Consider the following 17,280-nt stretch of genomic DNA (forward strand, 5'->3'; position numbering starts at 1 on the left):
TCCCATGGACAGAGGGGCCTACTGGGCTACAGTCCACATGGTTGCAAAGAGTTGAACACGACTGAGTGACTAAGCATGCATACAGGTATATATAAGTTACCTAGCAAGAGAATCACTTCAGACCTACAGACACATACAGATTGAGAGTCAGAGAATGAAAAAAGCTATTTCATGCAAAGAAAAAGCTGGGGTAGCAATACTACCTAACAAAATTGACTTTGAAACAAAGACTTTAACAAGAAACAAAGAGGGACATTACATAAAGGTAAAGGGATGAATTCAATAAGAAGCTATAACATTGTAAATGGAGAAATGGAGAAACAATGAAAACAGTGACAGGCTTTATTTTCTTGGGCCCTAAAATCACTGCAGATGGTGACTGCAGCCATGAAATTAGAAGACGCTTGCTTCTTGGAAGAAAAGCTATGACCAACCTAGACAGTATATTATAAAGCAGAGATGTTACTTTGCCAACAAAGGTCCATCTAGTCAAGGCTATGGTTTTTCTAGTAGTCATGTGCAGATGTGAGAGTTGGACTCTAAAGAAAGCTGAGCACTGAAGAATTGATGCTTTTGAACTGTGGTGCTGGAGAAGACTCTTGAGAGTGCCTTGGACTGCAAGGAGATCCAGCCAATCAATCCTAAAAGAAATCAGTCCTGAATATTCATTGGAAGGACTGATGCTGAGGCTGAAACGCCAATACTTCAGCCACCTGATGCAAAGAACTGACTCATTGGAAAAGACCCTGATGCTAGAATAGATTGAAGGCAGGAGAAGAGGACAGCAGAGGATGAGATGGCTGGATGGCATCACCGACTCGATGGACATGAATTTGAGCAAGCTCCGGGAGTTAGTGATGGACAGTGAAGCCGGGTGTGCTGCGGTCCATGGGGTCGCAAAGAGTCAGAGATGACTGAGAGACTGAACTAACTAACATTGTAAATGTATGTGTATTCACTGTAGGAGCAACTAAACATATAAAGCAATATTAATGAACATAAAGAAACTGAGGGTAACACAATAATGGTGGGGGTATTTTAGGACCTTACTTACTTTGATTCACAGATCACCCTAACAGAAAATTAATATGGAAACATCCTACTTAAATGACACACCTGAACAAACAGACTTACTAAACATATTTAGAAGACTATGATTCAGAAACAGCAGACTATGATTCTTTTGAAGGGCACATGGAACATTCTCTTGGATAGATTATATGCCAGGCCACAAATCAAGTCTTAATAAAGTGAGGATGAAATCATATCAAGTACCTTTATAAACCACAAAAGCATGAAATTAGAATGCAACTACAAAAAAAAAATTACAAAAACTACAAACACATGGAGGCTAAACAACATGCAACTGAACAACCAATGAGTAACCCACAGGTCACAAACACGAAATTTAAAAAATACCTAGAGTGACGGTACTCAGGGCTTACCTGGTAGCTCAGGCAGTCAAACATCTGCCTACAATGTGGGAGACCAGGGTTTGATCCCTGGGTCAGGAAGATCCCCTGGAAAAGGAAATGGCAACCCACTCCAGTATTCATGCCTGGAAAATCTCATGGACCAAGGAGCTTGATGGGCTACAGAACATGGCATGGGGTAGTAAAGAGTCAGACATGACTGAGCAACTTCACCTTCACTGAGAGTGACGGTGGCAGCAGTGGCATTTGCTATTCAGAGCTGTTGAGACACCTCTGTGGCAGCTGGTGGAACAGACGGCTTGCATGGACTTGGGCAGAGGTTGCTAGCCTGCCTCCACAGCCTCAGTGCCTTCAGTTCCTGGTGGGTGCATTGGGACACGAAGATGCATCTTCTCCCTCTTGCTGCCATGGGGGCCTAGGCTCCCATCCACCTCTCACATCCTCTTGTCCACACTGCTGTACTTCCCCTCTGGACTTTGGACCCCTGGCCTCACCCTTGAAACATGACTTGTGACTTCAAACCTGGGGACCTCATCTTTGTCAAGATGAATGGTTATCCTCATTGGCCAGCTCATAGATGAGGTTCCTGGTAGAGCTGTAAAACCACCCAGAAAAAACTAACTACCCATTTTCTTTTTTGGAACTCGCAGGACTGCTTTTTTAGGCCCCAAAGACATATTTCCTTACTCAGAAAATAAGGAAAAGTACGGCAAACCAAATAAACAAAAAGCCTTTAGTGAAGGCTTATGAGAGATAAACAACAATTCGCAAGTGAAACTTTCAAGTCAACAAGCATCAGCTAAACAAAAAGAATGTGTCATCTAATGTTGCAGTTCAAGAAAAAGAAACTATTGTTTCAAAGGAAAATACTGACCATGAAGAGAAAGCCAGCGATGATGTGACTAAAGCAACTGACATAACCACACCCAAAGCTACCAGAAGAGGGAGAAAGAGAAAAGCAGAAAAACAAGCAGAAACCGAGCAGGAAGGAGTAGTGACTACAGCAACAGCGTCTGTTGATCTAAAAGTGAGTCCTAAAAGAGGACGACCTGTAGCTACAGAAGTCAAGATTTCAAAACCAAGAGACAGACTCAAAATGGTGAAACAGCCCTGTCCTTCAGAAAGTGACAGGGTGACTGAAGAAGACAAAAGTAAGAAAAGGGGGCAAGAGGAAAAAGAACCTAAAAAGCAGCTTAAAAAGGACGAAAAGGGTCAGAAGGAAGAAAAGAGCCAAATAAAAAAGGGAAAATAGGAAGTTGAATTTAAAAGAAAAAATTTAGCTAAAACAGGGGTTATATCAACCTCTGATTCTGAAGAGGAAAGAGATGAAAGAAAGTTTCAGACTGCTCATGGAAGGAATATGCTCAAAGGCCAACCAACATGAGAAAGAAGCAACAGACAGAAAATGCAAGCAAGAGGAACAAATGGAAATTGATCATCAAAACAACATGTAATCTTCAGTAATTAAAAATACATCTCATTTTAGGCTCCAAGCATTAATCTGGTTACTGAAAAAAGAATACAAGTGGAGCAAATAAGAAATGAAGATCTTGAGACAGACTCACTGGACTGAATTTTTTCCTTCTCTCCCTTGATGGAAGAATGTTTCAGTTCTAAATTGAGGACTTCATTAATGGCATTACTACTGTGTTATAATCATTAAAAAAGAACACTTCCTGTAAGGTACACATACATACTAAGGTTGGCCATCATTCCTGTTAAAAGTTTTTTACCAAGCTTAAAATGAAGTGTTGTGTTTGAAAGTTATAAATAAACTCAGATAAAGGCAGTGGTTGTATATTATTTCATTTAGAAAATATAAAATTTCATTTTGTTTTGAAGGTAGGTGCTAAACTGAAGTAGCTTTAACCCCAGGGAATGGGGCAGTTATGCCTTCTCTGACATTCCTTTGCTGTTTAATTCTTTAGAATATTAATAATTGTTTTTAATCTTGAGGGATTAAACAGAAGAATTGTTAAGAAAACAAAAATGAAACTGTAACTAAAATTTAAAAATAAACTTTTTTTTTAAAAACAAACCTGAAAAAAAAAAACCTGGTGACAAATGTAAATGAAACACAAAGATCCAAAATTTACTGGATACAGAAAAAGCAGTTCTAAGAGGGATGTTTATAGTGATACAAGCCTATCTCAGAAAAAAAGAAAATCTGAAATCATGAACCTAAAGAAAAAAAAAAAAAGACACAAAAGCTAATGCTAGTAAAAGGAAAGATATTATGGAGATTAGAGCAAAAATAAATAAAACACAGATAAAAACTATAGGATAGATAATTGTGGCTCAGATGGTAAAGAATCTGCCTGCAATGCAGGAGACCCAGGTTCAATCGCTGGGTCAGGAAGATCCCCTGGAGAAAGGAATGGCAGCCAACTCCAGTATTCTTGCCTGGGAAATTCTATGGACAAAAGAGCCTAGTGGGCTGCAGTCCATGGGATCACAAAGAGTCAGACATGACTGAGCAACTTAACACAACAAGGAGAGGTTCTTTGAAAAGAAAAACGAAATTCATAAAACTTTTGCCAGACTCATCAAGAAAACTGATGGAGGGCCCAAACAAAATTAGAAATGAAAGAGAAGTTACAACTGACACCACAGAGGTACAAAAGATCAGAATACTGCAGACAAATATGGCAACAAAATGGACAGCTTAGAATTGTTGGAGATCTTACCAATGTACACTCTGTCAAGAATGAATATGGAAGAAACAGAAAGCATGAACAGGACAATTATTAGTAATGAAACTGATAAGCAAAAAACTCCCTACAACAAAATCCCAGCCAGTTTCACAGGTGAATTATACCAAACTTTTACAGAAGAATTAACACCTGTCCTTTTCAAGCTGTTCCACAAGTTTCATTTATGTGTGGAATCTAAAAACCAAAACACTGCAACAAAATTCAGCCCATTTATGATTAAAACTCTTCAAAAAATTGGCATAGAAGGAACCTACCTCTACATAGTAAAGGCCTCAACATATTATAGTTCAGTTCAGTTCAGCTCAGTTGCTCATTCATGTTCGACTCTTTGAGACCACATGAATCGCAGCACGCCAGGCCTCCCTGTCCATCACCAACTCCCGGAGTTCACCGAAACTCATGTGCATCGAGTTGGTGATGTCATCCAGTCATCTCATCCTCTGTTGTCCCCTTCTCCTCCTGCCCACAATCCCTCCCAGCATCAGGGTCTTTTCCAGTGAGTCAACTCTTCGCATAAGTTGGCCAAAGTATTGGAGTTTCAGCCTCAGCATCGGTCCTTCCAATGAACACCCAGGACTGATCTCCTTTAAGATGGATTGGCTGGATCTCCTTAGAGTCCAAGGGACTCTCAAGAGTCTTCTCCAACACCACAGTTCAAAAGCATCAATTCTTCGGTGCTCAGCTTTCTTCACAGTCCAACTCTCACATCCATACATGACCACTGGAAAAACCATAGCCTTGGCTAGATGGAACTTTGTTGGCAAAGTAATGTCTCTGCTTTTCAATATGCTGTCTAGGTTGGTCATAACTTTCCTTCCAAGGAGTAAGCGTCTTTTAATTTCATGGCTGCAATCACATTCTGCAGTGATTTTGGAGCCCCCCAAAATAAAGTCTGACATTGTTTCCACTGTTTCCCCATCTATTTCCCATGAAGTGATGGGAACAGATGCCATGATCTTCGTTTTCTGAATGTTGAGCTTTAAGCCAACCTTTTCACTCTCCTCTTTCACTTTCATCAAGAGGCTCTTTAGGTCGTCTTCACTTTCTGCCATAAGGGTGGTGTCATCTGCATATCCCAGGTTATCGATATTTCTCCCGGCAATCTTGATTTCAGCTTGTGCTTCTTCCAGTCCAGCGTTTCTCATAATGTACTCTGCATATAAGTTAAATAAGCAGAGTGACAATGTACAGCCTTGATGTACTCCTTTTCCTATCTGGAACCAATCTGTTGTTCCATGTCCAGTTCTAACTGTTGCTTCCTGACATTCATATAGGTTTCTCAAGAGGCAGGTCAGGTGGTCTGGTATTCCCATCTCTTTCAGAATTTTCCACAGTTGATTGTGATCCACATAGTCAAAGGCTTTGGCATAGTCAATAAAGCAGAAATAGATGTTTTTCTGGAAATCTCTTGCTTTTCCATGATTCAGCAGATGTTGGCAATTTGATCTCTGGTTCCTCTGCCTTTTCTAAAACCAGATTGAACATCAGGAAGTTCATGGTTCATGTATTGCTGAAGCCTGGCTTGGAGAATTTTGAACATTACTTTACTAGTGTGTGAGATGAGTGCAACTGTGTGGTAGTTTGAGCATTCTTTGGCATTGCCCTTCTTTGGGACTGGAATGAAAACTGACCTTTTCCAGTCCTGTGGCCACTGCTGAGTTTTCCAAATTTGCTGGTATATTGAGTGCAGCACTTGCACAGTATCATCTTTCAGGATTTGAAATAGCTCAACTGGAATTCCATATAAGCCTATAGCAAACATTATTCTCAATGGTGAAAAACTGAAAGCATTCCCCCGAAGATCAGGAACAAGACAAGGGTGTCCACTTTCACCCCTATTATTCAACATAGTTCTGGAAGTCCTAGCTACAGCAATCAGAGAAGAAAAATAAAGACAAGGAACCCAGATCAAAAAGAAGAAGAAAAGCACTCACTGTTCGCAGATGACATGATACTGTACATAGAAGACCCTAAAGATAGTATCAGAAAATTACTAGAGCTAATCATTGAATTTGGCAAAGTTCCAGGATACAAAATCAATACACAGAAATCACTTGCATTTCTATATACTAACAATGAAAAATCCTTAATTTCCAAAATATACAAGAAGTTCATACAATTCAATGCCAGAAAAACAACCCGATGAAAAAATGGGAAAAAGACCTAAACAGACATTACATAAAGAAGACATACAGATGGCTAATAATCACATGAAAAAATTCTCAACATTGCTCATTATTAGAGAAATGTAAATCAACATTACAATGAGATATCATCTCACACTGGTTAGAATGGCCAATCAATTTATAAACAATAAATGCTGGAGAAGGTGTGGAGAAAAGGGAACACTCTTGCACTGCCAGTGGGAATGTAGGTTGATACAGCCACTATGGAAGATGGTATGAAGATTCCTTAAAAAATTAGGAATAAAACCACCATATGACCCAGCAATCCCACCCCTAGGTATATACCCCAAGGAAACCAAAATGGAAAAAGACAAATGTATCCCATTGTTCATTCCAGCACTATTTACCATAGCTAGAACATGGAAGCAACCTAGATTTCTATCGACAGATGAATGGGTAAAGAAGTTGTGGTACATATACACAGTGGAATATTACTCAGCCGCAAAAGGAATGCATTTGAGTCAGTTCTAATGAGGTGGATAAACCTAGAACCTACTATACAGAGTGAAGTAAGTCAGAAAGAGAAAGATAAATATTGTATTTTAATACATATATATGGAATGTAGAAAAATGGTACTGACAAATTTATTTACAGGGCAGCATTGAAGAATTAGACAGAGAGTAGACTTATGGACATGGCGAGAGGGGAGGAGAGGGTGAGATGTATGGAAAGAGTAACATGGAAACTTACATTACCATATGTAAAATAGATAGTGAACGGGAATTTGCTGTATGGATCAGGAAACTCAACCAGGGGCTCTGTATCAACCTAGAGGTGTGGGATGAGGAGGGAGGTGGGAGGGAGGTTCAAAAGGGAGGGGATATATGTATGTATATGTATGTATGGCTGATTCATTTTGAGGTTTGGCAGAAAACAGTGAAATTCTGTAAAGCAATTATCCTTCAGTAAAAAAATAAATTTTAAAAAAGTAAAACAAAACAAACAAATATAACAAAATGGAACATCATAGATACAAAGAATGAAGTAGTGAATGCTAAAGGGAAGAAGTAATGGATAAAACAGGTAAGATTAAGAGGTACAAAAGTCCCTGATGCTGGGAAAGATTGAGGGCAGGAGAAGAGGGCGTCAGAGGATGATGGTTGGATGACATCACTGATGCAATGGATATGAACTTGGGCAAACTTCAGGAGATGGTGAGGGACAGGGAGGCCTGGCATGCTGTAGTCCAGGGGGGTCACAAAGAATCGGATATGACTGGGCAACTAAACAACAACCAGGCACAAACTTCCAGTTATAAAATATATAAGTCAGAGAAACATAATGTACAGCAAAGGAAATATAGTCAATAATATCATAATAACTTTGTATGGTGACAGATGTAAGCAGACTTATTGTAGTGATCATTATGTAATGTATAAAAATATCAAATCACCATGTTGAAACTAATATAATATTTTAAGTCAATAAATCTTCAGTTTTAAAAAAGGACAATTATGTAAAATCTTCTCAGTGATGCCACTTAGAGGGAAAGACTATCACTCAATAGATAATTCTGAAAACCAGCTGTAAACTTAAATGAACAATATCATTTTCTTATTATAACAGGTGCCACTACTTTTACTATTAATCCCACTAAGGAAGTAAACCAGGTTGCTCAGAGTACTAAACTATTCATGCAGAGAGAATTTCTAACAATATTAAGTCCGTTTCCATTTACCAACCTATAACTGTTATTTTGAGACTATTGTCATATAACACTCGTTTCTTCTCTATCAGTTCAGTTCAGTCATTCAGTCGTGTCCGACTCTTTGCAACCCCATGAATTGCAGCACGCCAGGCCTCCCTGTCCATCACCAACTCCCGGAGTTCACTCAGACACACGTCCATCGAGTCAGTGATGCCATCCAGCCATCTCATCCTCTGTTGTCCCCTTCTCCTCCTGCCCCCAATCCCTCCCAGCATCAGAGTCTTTTCCAATGAGTCCACTCTTCACATGAGGTGGCCAAAGTACTGGAGTTTCAGCCTTAGCATCATTCCTTCCAAAGAAATCCCAGGGCTGATCTCCTTCAGAATGGATTGGTTGGATCTCCTTGCAGTCCAAGGGACTCTCAAGAGTCTTCTCCAACACCACAGTTCAAAAGCATCAATTCTTCGGCGCTCAGCCTTCTTCACAGTCCAACTCTCACATCCATGCATGACCACAGGAAAAACCATAGCCTTGACTAGACGGACCTTAGTCAGCAAAGCAATGTCTCTGCTTTTGAATATGCTATCTAGGTTCTTCTCTATAGCACTTTCCTAAAAATTTTATGTTAGGAATCTTTTTTGAAAAAGAACAGTTAGAATAAAGCCACCACAGACAAATTAGTATCAGGAGCTGAAGAAAATTCTACAGTTCAGTCACTTCAGTCATTCTTTGAGATCGCATGGACTATACAGCCCATGGAATTCTCCAGGCCAGATTACTTGAGTAGGTAGTCTCACTTCTCCAGCCAGGGATCAAACCCAGGTCTCCTGCACTGCAGACAGATTCTTTACTAGCTGAGCCACAAGGGAAGCACAAGAATACTGGAGTGGGTAGCCTATCTCTTTTCCAGGGGATCTTCCCAACCCAGGAATCAAACCGGGGTCTCCTGCATTGCAGGCGCACTCTTACCAACTGAACTATCAGGGAAGCCCATTTATTTATTTTTATTTTTAAAAAAATTACATAAACTTCAAAATTCACAAATCCTGGATTGTTCCTACTCTCAGTCAGTTCAGTTCAGTTGCTCATTCATGTTCGACTCTTTGCAACCCCATGGACTGCAGCACACCAGGCTTCCCTGTCCATCACGAACTCCTAGAGTTTACTCAAATGCATGTCCATTGAGTTGGTGATACCATCCAACCATCTCATCCTCTGGTGTCCCCTTTTCCTCCCACCTTCAATCTTTCCCAGCATCAGGGTCTTTTCAAGCGAGTTAGTTCTTTGCATCAGGTGGTCAAAGTTTTGGAGTTTCAGCTTCAGTATCAGTCCTTCCAATGAATATTCAGGACTGATTTCCTTTAGGATGGACTGGTTGGATCTCCTTGCAGTCCAAGAGACTCTCAAGAGTCTTCTCCAACATCACAGTTTAAAAGCATGAATTCTTTAGTGCCCAGCTTTCGTTATAGTCCAATTCTCACAGCCAGACATGACCACTGGAAAAACCATAGCTTTCACTAGATGGACCTTTGTTGGCAAAGTAATGTCTCTGCTTTTGAATATGCTGCCTAGGTTGGTCATAACTTTCCTTCCAAGGAGCAAGTGTCTTTTAATTTTATGGCTGCAGTCACCATCTGCAGTGATTTTGGAGCCCCCCCAAAATAAAGTCTGTCACTGTTTTCACTGTTTCCCCATATGTTTGCCATGAAATGATGGGACCAGATGCCATGATCTTCGTTTTCTGAATGTTGAGCTTTAAGCCAACTTTTTCACTCTCCTCTTTCACTTTCATCAAGAGGCTCTTTAGTTCTTCTTCACTTTCTACCATAAGGGTGGTGTCATCTGCATATCTGAGGTTATTGATATTTCTCCCAGCAATCTTGATTCCTTCCAGCCTGTGCTTCCTCCAGCCCTGAATTTCTCATGATGTACTCTGCATGTAAGTTAAGTAAGTAGGGTGACAATATACAGCCTTGACGTACTCCTTTTCCAATTTCAACTGCACGTTATCAAATTGTAGCTATAGACACTAATATGTTGATTCAATAAATAAATAAATAAATGGTCATGGTAGCAGAATTCCTGAGGAGAAAAGATCTAGAATAATCAGAGTAAAATCCGTAAGAGTTCACAATGACTTGATTGAAACTTTTGCCTAAAATCCTAATACTGAATTTAAGGAAGATCTAACTCAGCTATAACAGACTTGATAAAACAAGGTTTAACTATATCTTGTATTAGTCCAAGCAATGTATCTATTTTATGATGTTTTTTAAACTCCAAAACTGAGACAGTGGAGGATATAAATTCATTCACTGTCTGTGAGTTCTTAACCAAAGAATTATACCTCATTTTCTAGTTTGCGTAACCCAAATGTATTCTTTTTGGTTCTATATTTACTTTCGTTGTGGCTTATCTGATGAAGATCATCAACACTGCCTGCCCTGACCAGGGCAAAATCAACAATTTGCCTGGGAAGTTATGTTTCAGCTTTTCTGAAGATGCTTCCTTGGTGGCTCAGATGGTAAAGCATCTGTCTGCAATGTAAGAGACCCGGGTTTGACCCCTGGGTTGGGAAGATCCCCTGGAGGAGGAAATGGCAGCCCACTCCAGTATTCTTGCCTGGAAAATCCCATGGACGGTGGAGCCTGGTAGGCTACTGTCCATGGGGTCGCAAAGAGTCGGACACGACTGAGCAACTTCACTTCACTTCATTCTCCTTAAGTCTTAAACCAAGATCTTAAGGCTATGCAGTAACCCATCTTGAAATTCTTAAGATTGAATCTATGATTTTATTCATAAAACTTCTAAGGGTAAACTTAACTCTATAAAATAATAGTTCATTATCCAGAGTTCAGCAAACTTATGTGTGAAGGAGCAGATACAAATATTATTTTTACTTTGTGTGAGTCACAGCTCTGTCTCAACTATTGAACCATTACAGTGCAAGACAGCTGTAAACTGTTCATAAGTGAATAAGCATAGCTATGTTCCAATAAAACTTTATAGATTGAACTAAAACAAAATGAGTTTTACATGAGTTTTACACATCTTGAAATATTACTCTTTTGATTGTTTCCAATGACTTAGAAATACAAAAACCATTCTTACTTTGCAAGCCATACAGAACAGCTAGTGAACTGAACTGGACCATAGACTGTAGTTTGCCAGCTCCTGATCTACCTCATGATACATTGGCTGAGGAGAGACAAAATGCAATGGGAGATTGCAAATTTTTCAAAATTATCAAGGGTCAACCACTAAATCACTAAAGATGATTTCTGGGATTAACTGGTTCTTTAAGATTAAAGAAGGAAGCATTTATGAAGTGTGTCCATGTGATCTGACTTAATCAGACATCCTAGAACCATTCTCAAAAAACAGAAACCAAAAAGACCTTCAGTGATCTCAAAATATTTATTCAATGTTCATCTTTGCTGAACTTGCTCACCTTGTTGATCTTCCAGATAACCATAAATCTTTCTCTTTAAAAGTATACAAAACAAGAGGTCAAATCTAAATTTGGTCTAATCTATTAACAAGTTAACAGACATCAATGACTCATTGTTTATTAATGCCTATTCCTTGATCTAGGAGTAAGGCTTTTTATCTTTGCCTCAGGGGAGAAAAATGGAACACTTGGCAACACTAATCATCTACTCATAGCCTGTAAGAGGCTTCCCAGGTGGCTCAATTGGTAAAGAATCCAACTGACAGGGCAGGAGACACAGGTTCAGTCCCTGGGTTGGGAAGAACCCCTGGAGGAGGAAATGGCCACTCACTCCAGCATTCTTGTCTGGGGAATTCCATGGACAGAGGAGCCTAACAGGCTCCATCCAGCCCATGGGGTCACAAACAGTCGGACATGACTGAGTGACTGGGCACATAGCCAGTAAGATGAGACATTAGAGGAAAGGTTTCCGCAGATCATCAAACTACAAGAATGCTCTGACTAAAGTCCTTGACAAGGGCCTCTTTCACAGAAGACAGATCAGTCTACGGAGATCACAAATTCCATCACATTGATGTATAGCATTTGACTCCCAATTCCGAAAAGAAACACTAGGACTGCTTAGGTTTTGAGACTTATGATGGCAACCTGGTAGTACCAATTAAACTCAAACAGGTGTTTCTTCAAATCTTCCATGATACAATTCACTACAGTAGGGATAAACTGACTAAACTGACTAAACAGTCTATATATCTACATCTATATTGACTGTGCTGGGTCTTTGTGCATGAACCTTCTCTAGCTGGAGCAAGTTGGGCTACTCTCTGGTTGCAGAGCACAGACTTCTCACTGCAGTGGCTTCCACTGTTGTGGAGCATGGGTTCTGGGGCACCTGGGCTTCAGCAGTTGTGGTGCATGGGCTTAATTGCCACAGAATCTTCCCAGACCAGGGGTTGAACCACGTCCCCAGAATTGGTAGGAGAATTCTTACCACTGGGACACCAGCTAAGTCCAAACTGACTACAGTATTAAATGAATATTGATGGGGTAACTTTCCAAGACATCAGAAGATATGAGCAGTTCTTCCCTCATCTATAACCAACACAATCCTAGAAAAAACTATAAATAAAGTCGGATATGAAAGGCACCTTGCCCAAAGGATCCTTTGAGGATGTCCAAATAGATTCTGTACAATTTCTTCCCTCTGTGCATTATGAATTTGTACTAGTAATTGTGTGTTTATTTTGGGAGTGTCCCAGATAATTTCACTGCAACTTAAAATAGCTTAAAAAACTGTTACATATTTGTGTTCTGTACCTAAGCCATTCCAACTGAGCTATCCAGTGATAGGCGAAAACATTTTATTGGAAGTTTTATTTTAAATTAGGTAAAGCTTAGCTCCATACTAAAAAAATTTCCTGTCCTTAAACATACAGATACTCTAGAAAAGTGGGAAGAATACATGATATCTAAAAACTGAAATCAGCCAAACTGTCAGATACTTTTGACAACCCATACCTTTAAGGACCACTCTTTTTTCTCTTAGGCTTTGTGTTCTTTCCCACCAGGTAATCCTAGATTTGGTGTTACTGATGTTCAGTTGGTAAGTTGTGTCCAACTCTTTGTGACCCCACGGGCTGCAGCATGCCGGTCTCCCCTGTATTTCACCGTCTCATGGAACCCTAGATTATCTTCTGTTATTTGGCCACTTGCAGGCCTACATTTTGGAAATATCTCTACTCTAGCTTCAAAACTTTTCAGCTAAAATTTACCAAAACTCTTTTAGGTAAATATTATAAGGGGTAAAGCAATATATCTCAGTTGAATCATTAACAGAACAGGTTGCTTTTCCTTGCCAACCATCGAAGCAGTGAAGTCCAGTGTACAGAGAACAGCTCACAGAGAGACTGCCATTGAACATCACCGGAGAGGACTGTACCGAATACTCTTAACTTCAACAGAGCTATTAAAGTAGAAGGACTTGATCCTTGGATATACATTTCCCAACTAAAATTACAACCCCCATCTGACAACAATTGGAAAATCACACTCATTAAAGATTATAAACTCAGGTTGCCTAGAGAACCACAGGAAGTCAAGAGTTGACCATAGATCCCTGGCATGAACAAACAGCTGCATGAAGTAGAACAGCTTTCCTCAAAGAGCAATGGGAAAAGATTTTCTTGTTAAATGCTAGGCTCTCCTTTGAATGCTTTCATTTCATATCTTTCTGGCCATATTTTCTTTTTATTGATTTAAGGTTAAGAATTTATTTATTTAGGCTGCATGTGAGCTATTCAGTTGCAGTGCACAAGCTTCTCATTGTGATGGCCTCATTTGTAGAGCATGGGCTTTAGGGCAGGTTGGCTTCAGCAGTTACAGCATGTGGATTCAGTAGTTGTGGCACATGGGTTTAGTTGCCCTGCAGCATGAGGAGTCTTCCCAAGCCAGGGATCAAGCCCTTTCCTCCTTTAGTGGCAGGTGAATTCTTAACCACTGGAATACCAGGGAAGTCCTAAGGTTATATACTTTTGATTTAGCCGACCATGTTTCTCTTACTAAAAATAATAATTTGCCTAACTCTAAGCTTTTCTACCCTGGTGGCTCAGACGGTAAAGCGTCTGCCTGCAATGCGGAAGACCTGGGTTCAATTCCTGGGTAGGGAAGATACCTTGGAGAAGGAAATGGCAATCCACTCCAGCACTCTTGCCTGGAAAATCCCATGGACGGAGGAGCCTGATAGGCTACAGTCCATGGGGTTGCAAAGAATCAGACACGACTGAGCGACTTCACTTTCACTTTCAAGCTTTTCTACACAATCATCACTCTAAGTTCCTCCAAGATGTTACTAGTGTAGACAACTTCAAATTTTATTAATAACGATTATTTTTATAGTGACAGTATTTTTCTCGTATAACTCCTGTGTTCTTTAACTATGTAGAAATCAGGCTTTTTGATGGTAACCCATGGCAGGGTTAGATGTTCTGTGGGCCAGTTAGATCTCTCCAACTGCAGGACTCTCTAAACTCTCAGTAAACAACATCTGCATATAAAGCATATGAAGAATAGCATATTTCCTAGGAAACAGCCCTCTAAGGATATGGATCCCACTACCAGGAACTGACTAATTGAAGTGATTTAAAAAATGTGTCTTTCACTTTGGCTGATGTGATAAAAGACACAACCCAAGCCTTAGGTGTATACCATAACTGTTTAAATTCCTTAGCCTGAGTAGTTATGGAAAATAGTGAAGCCCTGGATTTATTTTTGTCCAACCAGCATCACTGCCAACACTTCATGTTGTACTGGATTAAAGACCAACTGTGGCTTGAATCTGGGAATTGGTAATGGACAGGGAGGCCTGGCGTGCTGTGGTCCATGGGGCTGCAAAGAGTCGGACATGACTGAGCGACTGCACTGAACTGAACTGTGGCTTGATAAGGGAGGGGTTTATTAAATGTAATCAAAAGGACTTGCACTGCCCCGGTTTTGCAGCAGTGGATGCTACTAGGAACGCAGTGTTTCAGGAAATTTAACTTACCAATGTCATTAATTGTACATTTCCAATGACACTGATAAGAAGAAAGGAGTGTAAGATTTGCTTTCTAAGCCCTGGATACTAGACAATCATTTATTCAGCAAGCATACTCTGTGTGCTCCTAAAACACAAATTCTATTTTCAAAATATTCAGTTTAGTAAGGCAGGTAAGATACACAGACAAATAAAACATAATATGTTTCATGACAGTGGTCACTGAAAATTATTTTGGGCTCTTCTTAGAGTTGGACTATGGTATCAGTAAGATGCAATTTGCAAAAAAACCCAAAAAACAAAAAACAAAAAACAAAACCCAACACCAAATGCACTATTTAATTTTACCACAGCATATACTAAAAATGAGAAAACTAAAGCTTAAAAAATGACAAGTACAATTATTCAACTAATAGGTAAACTATAAGTGACACGTCCAATCACTCAACTCAACAGTGAACAACTGCAGGATTAAAATTCAGCCCTGATGCTAGGATTCTTTCCTTGGGTGTATTATTTCCCACTATACATACGTATCATGCTAGAATAAGGCTATTCAAGTCAACTAAACAGTGTGTTTAGTGAAAGAGCTGAAAGTATTTGGTTGTTTTAGAATGTGAAGCAATATGTAATTAAAGACAAGTGAGTGTGTACAATAAATTATATAAGAGTTGAGGGAGGAGAACTGTTGATATATTTGCTTTGGTTTGTAATATCTGCAAATAATGTGTGGTAAGAAGCAATTAAATGGATCAAAATTTGGACAAAGGTAGTTCAGTTTAACTCATTTAAAAAGATAGTTAAAGGGCTTTTGAATTTCTGCCGACAAAAGTTACATTATTGTATGACTATAATTCAATTTTACCTTTGTTAAAATGCCAAATGGATCTTTGACTATTTGGTCTTCTCCTTAAAATATGGACTGAACATTGTGGGCCATCATCTGTCCATTTAGCAAAGGTCCCATATTTCCCTCAAATAACTTGTGCTTCGTTATTTCATGCCCTAACTTTGGCAGGCCCTTTATTATTTTTAGATAACAAAAACAAATGTTTTTTTACTTTTTAAGGAATTCAATTTCCTTATAATTGTTATGTTCTGCTATTTTTGTTTTAAAAGTGTTTAGCAGTATGGTTGACAACAAAACTAAAATTATTCTCTGTTCTTAGTTACCTAACTCTCCAAAATTAAATGAACTATATACCATAACATTTTTATGTTACCTTCCAAACATAGGATCCTAAATTCAGAAAAAATAAATTAAGTTTTTTACATCCCAAATTATGTGCTATTCCTCAGCAAAATATCAAAAGTTGTCTCTTTCACGATGCAAACCTGACTGTAGCACTTACAAGCAAGGATAATACAATTAGATATATTATGCTCTATATCACTCGTACCCTTTTCCTTGTTTTGAAATATCAACAACGTCTTTCACAGAGCAAAAGCTTTTCATTTTCATGACGTCTAATTTATCCAGTTTTCTTTTAAAGATGCTTTTGCCGTTCCAAGAACTCTTTATGTAATCCCAGGTTACCACAATTTTCTACCGTATATTCTATTAGAAGTTTTATACTAAATAAAAAAATTTATTTAGGAGTTACATATTCCTTTTCTGATGCTCTTTCTCTTTCTACGGAGATTTGAGTTTCTCATCTATATTGTTTTCCTTCTCTCTGAAGAACTTCTTTCGATGGTTTTTGCAATTATAAATAGTCTACTCTTTTCTTGTATGCGTGGTTTCAAGACCGATGGGGAGTCTGATGTAATTCTTATCTTTGTTCTTCAATAGGTAAGGATATTTTTCCTCCTGGCTGACTTCTTTAAAGAATTATTTGTCTTTGATTTTCTGCAATTTGAATGCAATATGCCTAGGTATAGAATTTTTAATAATTATCCTTTCTTTTTCCAGGTCTTGTGGAAAATGAATTAATTCAGTCTTTCACCATTAGTATAATAACAGCTATAAGTATACCAGAGATTACCTCTATCAAGTTAAGAAAGTCTCTATTTTTTAGTTTACAAAGAGTTTTTTAAATGAAAAATGGAACTGAATTATATCAAATGATCTGCGTGTATTGAGATTATATGACTTTCTTCGTGTATGTTCACATGATAAAAAATCATTCATTTTTAAACTGTAAGCACCAACAGTGCATTCTCCTGATAAAACTCCTTTAAGATATGCTCTTTTTACATGTTGTTGGATTTTGTTGAGGTTATTTCAATCTATATTCATGAGGGCTATCAGTCCTGAGGTTTATGAAAATGCTTTTGTTTGTTATCAGAGAAATACTGGGCTGATCATATTACAC

The 17,280-nt window shown here is 38.8% G+C and overlaps 1 protein-coding gene and 1 pseudogene across 1 annotated transcript in view; one reads left to right on the top strand and one right to left on the bottom strand.

The window, feature by feature from the left end:
• The window catches only part of LOC128059925 (glycerophosphodiester phosphodiesterase domain-containing protein 4-like), a 93,681-nt gene that overhangs the window by 33,914 nt on the left and 42,487 nt on the right, over positions 1-17,280 (bottom strand). The window lies entirely within an intron of this gene.
• LOC128060551 (PC4 and SFRS1-interacting protein-like) lies at positions 1,937-2,897 on the top strand (annotated as a pseudogene).

This window comes from Budorcas taxicolor, chromosome 15 (assembly GCF_023091745.1).
Source record: "Budorcas taxicolor isolate Tak-1 chromosome 15, Takin1.1, whole genome shotgun sequence".
Classification (NCBI taxonomy): Eukaryota; Metazoa; Chordata; class Mammalia; order Artiodactyla; family Bovidae; genus Budorcas; species Budorcas taxicolor.